At 35.2% G+C, this 8,412-nt stretch overlaps 1 pseudogene; it reads left to right on the top strand.

Annotated features, from left to right (window-relative positions):
• The first annotated feature begins 282 nt into the window (after positions 1-282).
• On the top strand, positions 283-1,703 carry LOC138829961 (BTB/POZ domain-containing protein 10 pseudogene; annotated as a pseudogene).
• The last annotated feature ends 6,709 nt before the right edge of the window (positions 1,704-8,412 follow it).

Genomic DNA, 8,412 nt, shown 5'->3' with positions numbered 1-8,412 from the left:
GTGGGAGGGGCGGCAAAGGCATTACCTAGGCGGCCCTGGCTTTGATTGTTGATGACTGCCCATGAGAGACTACAGAGAAGAAGAACCGTGTGCCCCGCCCCTTTCCTGTCATCCTGGGCCATCTCAGAGACCGCCTGAAGGGGGCGCATCACAATAGCGCGGTTTATTAAACTTACTGGACGTTTATATGAGAGAAGGAAATGGAACACCTACAGTTATAACTGGGTTATGGGTGCTACATGTGTACTTTCAGAGCAGTAGTGTGAGGAAACTTGAAATGGGATGGCAGGACGGCCTCATTCTTATGACAGTAACTGCAGTGACACAGAGAATTGGGATCGGAAAATTCATAGTAGACCTTGTAAACTTTATAAGCATACAAGTACTCCCTCACGTGGTGCTAAAGGAGGAATCGATGATACCAAAATGAGTCTACATGCTGCTAGTGGGGGAGATGAGAGATCAAGAGATAGATGAAGATCAAGTGATGGATCACAAGATTCATCTCATGAAAGAACAGAGTCTCAACACACTCCTTGTAATAGAAATGTTAGTTCCTCAACACGACAACACCATGTTGAGCTAGAAAAAAACATAGTTCTTCATGTCCAAGTAGTCCTCGGCCTCAAAAGCTTCCCCAAATGGTTCCATGTGCAGTGCTGGCAACAGTAGCAGAAGCAGTAGTAATCAAGTTCAGAGGGCAGTGTAAGAAAACTGGAGAGATGTATATGAAAATGTATATGAAAATGCAAAAGAAGGAGCGTGGAGTATAAGAACATCAGAATGTGTGACATTAATAGTGGATAACACTAGATTTATTGTAGACCCATCCATTTTCACTGCACAGCTTAATACAATGTTGGGCAGGATGTTTGGGTCTGGCCAGGAACATAACTTCACACGTCCCAATGAGAAGGGAGAGTATGAAGTGGCTGAGTAAATTGCTTCCACAGTGTTTCGAGCTATCCTGGATTACTATAAGACAGTAATTATCTGTTGTCTTGATGGCGTATCTATTCCTGAACTGAGAGAAGCATGTGATTATCTTTGTATTTCTTTCGAATATAATACTATTAAATGTAGCGATCTCAGTGCCTTAATTCATGAGTTATCAAATGATGATGCTCGTCGACACTTTGAATTTTATCTGGAAGAAGTGATCCTCCCTCTTGGCTTGTGCCCAGAGTGGGGAAAGAGAATGCCATATAGTGGTGCTTACAGTTGAGGATGTGGTGGATTGGGATGAGGAGTATCCAACAAAAATGGGAGAAGAATATTCACAAATTATTTATAGCACAAAATTATATAGATTTTTCCAGTAGATTGAAAACAGAGATGTGGCCAAATCCCTTTTGAAGAAAAGAGGTTTTAAGAAGATTAGGTTGGGAATAGGTTATCCTACATACAAAGAAAAAGTAAAGAAAAGGCCTGGAGGCCACTCAGAAATCATTTACAACTATGTCCAAAGACCCTTTATTCAAATGTCCTGGGAGAAGGAAGAAGGAAAGCGCCGGCATGTAGACTTTCAGTGTGTAAAAAGTAAATCCATCACCAACGTGGCAGCAGCTATTGCAGACATTCCCCAGGACCAGCTGGTGGTCATGCACCCAACTGCACAAGTGGATGAGCTGGCCAGCCTTCCCATTCAGCCCCCTTCTAGCAACAGTGACCTTGATCCTGATGCCCAGAATCTGATGCTATGATGCTGATGATCCTTGAAACCATAGCATGCTACACTTCACAATGACGGTGTACTCCTTATTCTGCACTTCAAGGCCACTCTTCTTTATTGTGAGCTACACATATTTAGGATATTGCAGTATAGGCTTTTTTCAAGACCAAAGGTAGCCAATTTTTAAAAATGATTACAAGTTTAGCATCCTGAGGTTCTAGTTATATAAACGTATTTGTTTAATTCGTTTTTATATGGGGGACAGTCCTTTTTCACACACAGCTAGGTCTTTTCAGAAATGGTGGAAATTGGCTGGGGTATTTTCGGTGCCTTCGTTATATATCCCAAGATGGTAAGCACACATGCTTCAAGCATGCTTCACTCATTAGGCATAAATCGTTGTCAGTATTAGTTTCTATCCAGTTCACTTCAGAAAATCTATGTATATACAAATCTACGTATAAATTTATGAGGAACACATGGCAACAAATAGAGCTATAAGAAAAATATTGAAGGAAAAATTTTAGTTTTCCACCAAATATCATTATTTCAAATAATATTATCACATACATACTATTCAATAACCAATATTTTTCAATGATATATTAAGCGTAAGTTATTCGATACAGCTGTAACCACACAGTACAATTTACAAAATGCCACAAATATATCTGTAGTTTCCTGAAAGGGACAACAGCCTTAGATCCAGGAAGTAAAATTTATTTTTATTTCTGCATGAAACAATCTGTGACTTTGTACAACAACTGAATTTGACTCTTATTTGTAATTAAGGTGGAAAATATAAGGACTCTTCACTTTTCTTTTTCTTGCTGTAGAAGTCAACAAATATGTTCTTCAATATTTCTGGTATATTACATACATTTATAAATAAGAAATATAAGGTCAACGGTTAATATAAGAAATAACAATAATTCTAGAATTTGTGTATGAGTTCTTCATTCTGTGTGCTTAAAATCAGAGTAATTTGGTGATAGAGAGGACCAGTATGAAACCACTAGAGGGAAAAATAAAAAACATAATTTGTAAAAGGATTTTTTGGACTAGGTGACCAGTCATGAGTACTTGAAACAGGTTGGTGTCAGGAGTATAGAAAGGAGTACATACAAATCATATTGTTGATTCTTCTTTAGAATAGAAAATGCCCCTTTAGTCATTAACATATAATTGCATTATACTCTATTTAAATGTAGTTCCTCTTAGGAACTACATAATAACCCTGAGAATCAGCCTGCCACAATTTCTTGTATGTAGGAATTGCTTTTATAAACTTCAAGCTTTTATTGAATGAGTTCAGAGAATGCCCTCATCAGTAGGATTAAATGCCTAAAAAGATAAGACATTTTGCCTTAATGCCCTTCATTTTCTCATACACATTTGCAAGGGAAGGATTCTGATGTAATAATAGAATAATACTAACTTGGAATAATACAACATCTAGGATCCAATGTTAATTCTGTTACTACTTAGCTCCAAAATTTGTGGATATTTATAATAATCCTGGGTAAACTAATAAGCTCCAGGAAAAAGTCCGTAAGGAGCCTTTCAGTTCTAATATTACTGTTTTTCTCAAAACGCTTCATTTTCTTTCTATTTTTCTTTCTTTTTTATTGTGAAAATACGGTACAGAAGTGTTACAATTGGATGGGTAAGGTAATTTGTACATTTCTTATCAAGCATTGTTGCTTCCTCCTTTCTTTCCCCTTCCCATCCCTTGACATCTTCGTCATCTGCCCCTTCCCCCTTCCCCCCACCACCTCGCCAAAATTGTAAAGTTAATTTTTCAACATAACATCTCATTGTTGCAATTGGTCCACCAGTGTCCTTATTTACACGATTTGTTTTGGTCGGTCCACACCACAAATTATACCAATCCAATAACAAATACAATGAAAGCAGGAGTTATATCGTGGGGAAGGGACAAACAAAGCAACAAAAAATAGGTATTCAAATATTTTTCTTTCTTGCATTTGTTTCTAAAATGCTTTAAAATCTGCATCCTCTAATGTGGGACTATGGATATACTGTGGAACTTTCCTTGTCATATAGTGAATGCAACCCTACTGTTAACATTGTCAAAGTAATGGGCATGTGCAAACAATACGAGTATTCAAATGTTTCATTTTCTTTCTTGTGATTGTTTCTAACATATTCATAAGATGATTTCTTGGTTGCTTTGAATGTCCCTCCCCCATGGTATAACCCCTGCTTACAGTGTATTTGATCTTGGTATAATTTGTAAAGGGGAAGGGCAAAAACAAACCGTTTAATTGGGATAAAGGTGGACCTATTGCAACAGTGGGATGTACAAGTTGTCATGTGGAAACATGAAATATACAACTTTGGGGAGGGAGGAGGAAGTGAAAGATGGGAAGGGATGGGAAGGGGAAACAAACGAGGAGGCAACAATGCTTGATAAGAAATGTACTCATTACCTTGCCCATATAATTGTAACCCCTCTGTATGGTATTTTCACAATAAAAGAAAAAGAAAAAAAAAAGAAAAGAAACAACTGCCTGGTCAATAAGTAGGCAAAAGTCTTAAAGAGAAACTTCACTATAGGGGAAATTAGAAAGGCCAATATACACATGAAGAAATGTTCAACTTCTCTAGATATAAAAAGAAATGCAAATCAAAACAACATATGACCTCACCCCAGTCAGAATGGCTATAATCAAGAACTCTAATAACAACAGATGCTGGAGGGGATGTGTCCACAGGGAACGTTACTGTATTGTTGGTGGGAGTGTAAACTTGTTCGACCACTTTTGAAAGTTGTATGGAGGTTCCTCCAAAGACTCCACATAGAGCTCCCCTATGACCCAGCAATCCCACTTTTGGGCCTATACCAAAATGATCACAAACTAGACCATACTAAATCTATTAGCACCAGTATGTTTATTGAAGCATTATGTAACATAGCTAAGATATGGAACCAACCCAGATGACCCTAAGTAGATGAATGGGCCAAGAAAATATGGCATATATACAATATGGAATTCTATGCCTCCATCAGAAAGAATGGCATTGCCCTATTTGTTAGGAAATGGAAAGACTTAAAAAACAATTATATTAAGTGAAGTAAGCCAGGCCCAAAGAAACATAGGTCCAATGACTTCCCTTATTTATAATAACTAGTACATGTCTCAGACAAGCAAAAAGTTTAGATAAGTTGATGTTCGGTGAAATGAACCACAAAATAAATATTCAAATGTTTTTTTCTTTCATACGATTGTTTCTAACGTATTTATAAAATGATTATTTTTGCTTTGTATGTCCCTCCCCCCATGGTATAACCCCTGCTCTCACTTTATTTGATGTTGGTATAATTTGTGGTGTGGAAGGGGAAAAAAAAACAAATCATTTAACTAAAGATACAGGTGGACCCATTGCAAATATGAGAGGTACCATTCGTTATGTAGAAAATCGAAGTTTACTACTTTGGCTGGGGTTGGGGGTATCGGGATGGGGGGATACGGGTAGGGGAGGTGTGAGATGGGAAGGAATGGGAAGGGGAAACATAGGAGGAGGAAACAATTCTTGATAAGTAATGTACTCATTAGGTTTTCCACTCTATACGGTATTTTTACACACACACACACACACACACACACACACACACACACACACACACACACACACACACACACCACAGAATGACCCATTGAAATAATGATATTCACAAGACACTATGTGGGAAATAAACTTGGCTGTTTTGGGGTGGAGGAAGAGTGGTGAAGATGGAGGAGGGAAAGGATAGAAGAAAAAGAGAGAGAAGGAATAACAGTGCTTGACAAGAAATTTACTCATTACTGACATGAATGTAGTTTTTCTGTACAGCATCTTTTGAAGAAAAGGATTTTTTTGGCAAAGGAGGCAAAAAATAGCAAAAGAAAACAAAAAACAAACTGATTATGGTATCCAAATGCCCTATCAATCTGTATGAGGTAGCTTTTGTTCTTTTTATGTTCTCCAAGAAAATTAGCGTTTCCTGAAGGATACTGAAAACATGAGCAGGAAGTAAAGTTGATATAGACAATATGCTATTTGACATTGTACTGTATTACATACTAAATGCTAAGTCAACTAAACTGTGTTAAAGAATGCTGATCATTTTTTATATTCTTAAGGGTGGAATTTAAATTATGCAGAAAAGGGAAAAGAAATTAAGTCAACTATGTTAATTTCACCTGTATTCGTATTGCGAATGAATTAATCCCGTGAAGCTTCTTATCAAATACATTCTGATTTGAAATACATAAACAAATGTTATGAAATGAGAAGATTTCATTGTGGTTCGGAAAAAAAAGTGCCTTAAGGCAAAAAATAAAAACAATAATAATACTAACAACAAAAACAACACACTTTTATTATAGTGGAATGTTCATCCAAAAGTAGGTATATCTTATCAAATTTAATAAAAGCAATAATTCATTCAAGTGACGATAAAATGAAAGAATAACAGAGAGAGTGTTAAAACTGTGATTCATACTTGGCTAAAGAACTTCTCAGGAACTTTGCTTTATATATCTTTTTTTTTGGTGGTGAGTGTGGGTGGAAGTTCAATTTGCCCATAGTTGTATTGGGCTGTAGAATATTTTCTAAAATTTATGAATTTCACCACATAGTATAATTATATTATTGCTAGGTTCAATAGTGGTTTATTTCTTTTTTTTCTTTTTTATTGTGAAAATAATGTTCAGTGGGGTTAAAATTACATGGGCAAGTTAATGAGTACATTTCTTATCAAGCATTGTAGCCTCCTCCTTTGGTTCCCTTTCCCATCCCTTCTAGAGTGGTTTTGACAAATCATGTTCTTAAAATATTTCACATGTGTTCTTTCTATTTGTAGTGCACAATTGATGATGAGTAACTACTGCAATCTAAATCTATCATTCAACTTTCATCCATTTACTCAGTGATCACCTGTGATAGAATGATTGTGTCAAACTCTAGCAGTAGTTTATTCATGGTTTAAAATTTGTTGAAAGTTCTTGTTCCATTATCAGTGTGCATAGTGAGTGGAGAACATCAAATTTTGTAATAATTAAATTGTAATAATTAATTTGGTACGAAAAGTAATACATAAATGGAAGAATACTATTCACGGCTAACAAAACCATATTTTTGTATTTTCTGTGCAAAAGTCTTAACCATACATACTGTAATCAGGAAATCACTGACAAGGATATTCATAGAGATTGTTAGATTCAAGAATTCTAAAAATAACATTTGTCTAATTAGCCTAAAATTCTTTTCTCCTCTGTTCATTTTGTATATGCAAAAGAAGCTAGTTGCAAAATGAGAATTCAAAGAATTTATATATATATATATATTATAATCATCTGTTTCAAAGTGTGAAGATGTGATATGAAACATTAGTGTTTCCATCAATTCTATTATCTACATCAAATTTTTCTGTCTTATTTAAATTTTTTTTTTTTTTATTTTTTTTGTCGGTCGTGGGGCTTGAACTCTGGGCCTGGGCGCTGTCCCTCAGCTCTTCAGCTCAAGGCGAGCGCTCTACTACTTGAGCTACAGCGCCACTTCCTGTCTTATTTAAATTTTATGGTCACAGTGACCTAGTTTGGGGTATAGTTACACAAGTAATGAGTCCAAGTCTTGTTGAAATTGTTACTCTGCTTCCTCATTTTTCTCCCTTCCCATTAAGCCCTAATTTTTTACAGATCCTATCCAATATATTGCTTGTGAGTATTGGGGTTACACTGGATCCCTGGTTTTTATTTGTCATACAAAATTATTTTCACACTAATCATTTCATAATTTCTATGTTTTAGGTCTAACTTTTCGCACTAGTTTCATGGTGAACTCACAAGCCTCCATTGATTTTTATAAAACTTTTGGAAACACATCACTTTGGAAAAACCGAGTGTACTATCAGGAATTACAGACTTTCAAAAATCAGGATGTGATGAAGAAATACAATATAACTTTCCTAACTTTGGAAGTACTTTATTCATGATTTTATGTAACTGTTGTACTCATTTACTCATTTCCTAACTCTTGCATATCACAGTGTGAAGCGATCTGTATTCTTGGATGAGAATAGTAAGATTAATTCATTCAAAAATTATATCAATATTCGAAAAATTATGAAGTGATATGATCCAAAATCTTTAAAATAATTACAAAAGATGTGTCATGAATAACTTTGTCCCAAAGTTTAATCATTATAAGTGTGAAACATGAAAATATTTGTAAATTATTAACTATCACACTATGTAGTGATAATGAGGAAAGATATAGAACGGTGTAGAATTAGTTTTATTTTCATAAATATATTAATATCTGTCGATGTGAATATTGCAACTGAACAATGAAACATTAGGAGTTTCTAAAGACTAACTCTTGTTAAATTTGTTTTTAATTTACCTGTATCATCAGAACTCTAGTGAGAGGGAATATCAATATTTGTAAGCTCTCTCTATGTTAGAGAAATTAATAGTTATCTTAATTGAATGATAAGAAGTGGGGAGTAAAAGCAGGAATGATGTAAAAAATGAATTATTTTAAACATTATGGCAAGGTGCCAAATTCTACATATGTATGTTTGGGTTGACCACATTAAAGTAATGGGAACATTGATGCTTCCCTAATTAATGTAACAAAATTTGTTTTTCCAACCAAGGAGGCATAAGTTGAATAAGATTGCATTATATCCAACCAAATACTTCAGAAATATACATAAAAGAGAATTACAT

The sequence above is a fragment of the Dipodomys merriami genome, unplaced genomic scaffold (genome assembly GCF_024711535.1).
Source record: "Dipodomys merriami isolate MVZ:Mamm:240054 unplaced genomic scaffold, mDipMer1.0.p SCAF_18, whole genome shotgun sequence".
Classification (NCBI taxonomy): domain Eukaryota; kingdom Metazoa; phylum Chordata; class Mammalia; order Rodentia; family Heteromyidae; genus Dipodomys; species Dipodomys merriami.
Note: the sequence above shows the minus strand (reverse complement) of the source record. Positions and strands in the feature narration are given on the sequence as shown.